Source organism: Mandrillus leucophaeus, unplaced genomic scaffold, assembly GCF_000951045.1.
Source record: "Mandrillus leucophaeus isolate KB7577 unplaced genomic scaffold, Mleu.le_1.0 Scaffold213, whole genome shotgun sequence".
Taxonomy (NCBI): Eukaryota; Metazoa; Chordata; class Mammalia; order Primates; family Cercopithecidae; genus Mandrillus; species Mandrillus leucophaeus.
In genome coordinates this window covers 2,027,234-2,030,622 of record NW_012102177.1, presented here as the reverse complement: position 1 = coordinate 2,030,622, position 3,389 = coordinate 2,027,234, and positions in this window count along the sequence as shown.

Sequence of the window (3,389 nt, the reverse complement as noted above, 5' to 3'; positions counted from 1 at the left end):
CATGTTAGCCAGGATGGTCTCGATCTCCTGACCTCGTGATCCACCCGCCTCGGCCTCCCAAAGTGCTGGGATTACAGGCCTGAGCCACCGCGCCCGGCCAGGATACACTAATTCTTAAATTAATGGCTTTAGCCCAACATTTTTAGTCAGTTACAGAACAATAGCAATGGCAAAAATGTTGACAATACAGTTCATGGTCTGGTTCTCCCATCTTACGGTACAGGTTCCATCAGATGTGGTATTCCAAAAACAGGAGCTGGCTGTTTGAAAGTCATGTGTGCTCTTCTGGACCACTGCACAGGTCACAATATATTTACAAGCTTTTCCCAACTTAACCAGATGTGTTAAGGATTGTTCCACTATGCTTGGTGGATATCGTTGTGATTATAATCTTCACCAGCTGAAACCCCATCTACACACTCTTCCACAATACTGTGGGCTTCCTTAGCATTGAAGCCAACCTCAGGGTGGGGACAACAGGTCAGGCAGGGTGGAACCCAGGCCCATTGGAGAGGACCAGGGCTTGGAGGACACTGAACCCCAACTCTTGGGACCACCCCCGCTGGGAGCCTTTTTTTTTTTTTTTTTTAGCACTTTTTTGTAGTACTTTCCTCCTACAATGAACTCTGTCAGCATTCAGTTACTCCAAAATGTTTTTATTCCAACTTTTTTTTTTTTTTTTTTGAGACGGAGTCTCCCTCGGTCACCCAGGCTGCAGTGCAATGGCATGATCTTGGCTCACTGCAACCTCCGCCTCCTGGGTTCAAGCGTTTCTCCTGCCCCAGCCTCCCGAGTAGCTGAGATTACAGGTTCCTGCCACCACACCTGGTTAATTTTTGTACTTTTGGTACAGATGGGGTTTCACAATGTTGGCCAGGTTGGTCTCAAACTCCTGACCTCAGGCGATCCATCCACCTTGGCCTCCCAAAGTGCTGGGATTACAGATGTGAGCCACCGCGCCTGGCCCCAAGTTCATTTTTGAGGAATATTTTCCCTGCACGTAGGATGTTAGCTCTTCTTTCAGCCTTCTATGATGTCACTCCCCCGTTCCTGGTGGAAAGTCAGCTGTCATTTTCCCCTACACATCAGGTGTTTTTTCCCCCCGGCTACTGCTTTTTCATGATTTTATCTTTAGTTTTCAGCTTTTGACTATGATGCACCTAGGCGTGGTCTTCTTTATATTCATCCTGCTTTTGAGGGGAGGGACTGGTGATTCCGATGAGGCCAGATGCAGATCAAGAGAGAAACGGTAAATTTGACATGGCGCGCTCAGTTCCCTGGGGAGAAACAGCACTCCACGCGGGGCCACTCAGGGGAAGCGACCACTGGTTATGGGGCACCGGGACCAGGGGAATGTGGGCAAGACCCCTGATTGTGGTTTCCCAGGAAGGGGCAGGTGAGGCAGGGGCAGCAGACTGAGGTGGACTGGAATAATCTCAGCGGGGCTGGGCCACACGGACTGTTGCAGGTTGACTGGCACCGCCCGGGGGTGTCAGGGTGCTGGCCTGGAGCTTGACCTGAGGAAGGGAGGTAGTTCAGGGCGTAAACCTGATTGGCTGCTCTAGAGGACTGACTGGCCTCTAGCCAAGACCTCAAAGCTAGGGCCTCAAAACTGGGTCAAAACCACATTTTTAAAAAACAGAATTTTGGCCAATATTTCTCCGTATTTTTTTTCTTTTCTGCCACATTTTTCTCTCCTCTCCTGGGATTCTAATTACGCATTTGTTATACTGTCTCACAGTTGAGTCTCTGCTCACTTACTCTTTTTCAATCTCTTCTTCCTCTTTGTTTTTCAATTCAGATACTTTCTATTAACCCGTCTTCAAGTTCACTGACTTTTTCTTCTGCAAATGGGGAAATGAGATGCTGATCAAAGAGCACAAACTCTCCGTTTAAAGACAAGTTCTGTGGGGACTGGGCGTGGTGGTTCATGCCTGTAATCCTCGCACTTTGGGAGGTCAAGGTGGGCGGACTGCCTGAGGTCAGGAGTTTCAGATCAGCCTGACCAACATGGTTAATCTCTACTAAAAATACAAAAATTAGCCAGGTGCAGTGGCAGGTGCCTGTAATCCCAGCTACTCGGAAGGCTGAGGCAGGAGAATTGCTTGAACCCAGGAAGTAGAGGTTGCAGTGAGGCCAGATTGCAACATTGCACTTAAGCCTGAGCAATAGGCCAGGCGTGGAGGCTCATGCCTCTAAACCCTAGCACTTTGGGAGGCTGAGGCAGGCAGATCACGAGGTCAGCAGTTTGAGACCAGCCTGAACAACATGGTGAAACCCCGTCTCTACTAAAAACACAAAAATTAGCCGGGCATGGTGGCACATACCCATAATCCCAGCTACTCAGGAGGCTGAGGCAGGAGAATTGCTTGAATCTGGGAGGCGGAGGTTGCAGTGAGCCAAGATCACACCACTCCACTCCAGCCTGGGCGACAGAGCGAGACTCCATCTCAAAAAAAAAAAAAAAAAAAAAAAAAATCAATTCTGGGAAATCTAATGTGCAGCACAGGTGGGGATGGGGTCCTAACTCAGTGGTGATAATCACACAATGCACATGTGTAGCAAATCATCACACTGTACAGCTTGAATATACACAATCTTCGTCAATTAATACATATATATACACACATATACACACACACACAAACTCAGGACATATCAAAAGTAAAGACAATTAAAAAAAGCATCCACTTATGTCTAAGAAAAATGTTTATAATTATTTTAACATTTTTATTGAATGGTTTCAACACCTTGATTTATGGGTGGTTCGATTTTGTTTTTTTTTTTGAGACAGGGTCTCCCTCTGTCACCCAGGCTAGAGTGCAATGACAGCTCACTGAAGCCTCAACCTCCCAGGCTCAAATAATCTTCCCACCTCAGCCTTCTGAGTAGCTAGGACTACAGGCACACACCACCATGCCTGCCTAATTTTTTGTGTTTTTTGTAGAGATGGGGTTTCACCATGTTGCCCAGACTGGTCTCGAACTCCTGGGCCCCAGTGATCCATCCACCTTGGCTTCCCAAAGTCCTGGGGTCACAGGTGTGTGCCACCGCACCAGCCTGATTTCTTTTCTTGATTACATGTCATATATTCCCACTTCCTCTCATGCCTACTGATGTGGTTATATACTGGACATTCTGAATAATACACTGTCAGGCCTCCGAGCCCAAGCCAAGCCATCGCATCCCCTGTGACTTGCACGTGTATGCCCAGATGGCCAGAAGTAACTGAAGAATCACAAAAGAAGTGCAAATGCCCTGCCTGGCCTTAACCGATGATATTCCACCACAAAAGAAGTGAAAATGGCCGGTCCTTGCCTTAAGCGATGATATTATCTTGTGAAATTCCTTTTCCTGGCTCATCCTGGCTCAAAAAGCTCCCCCACTGA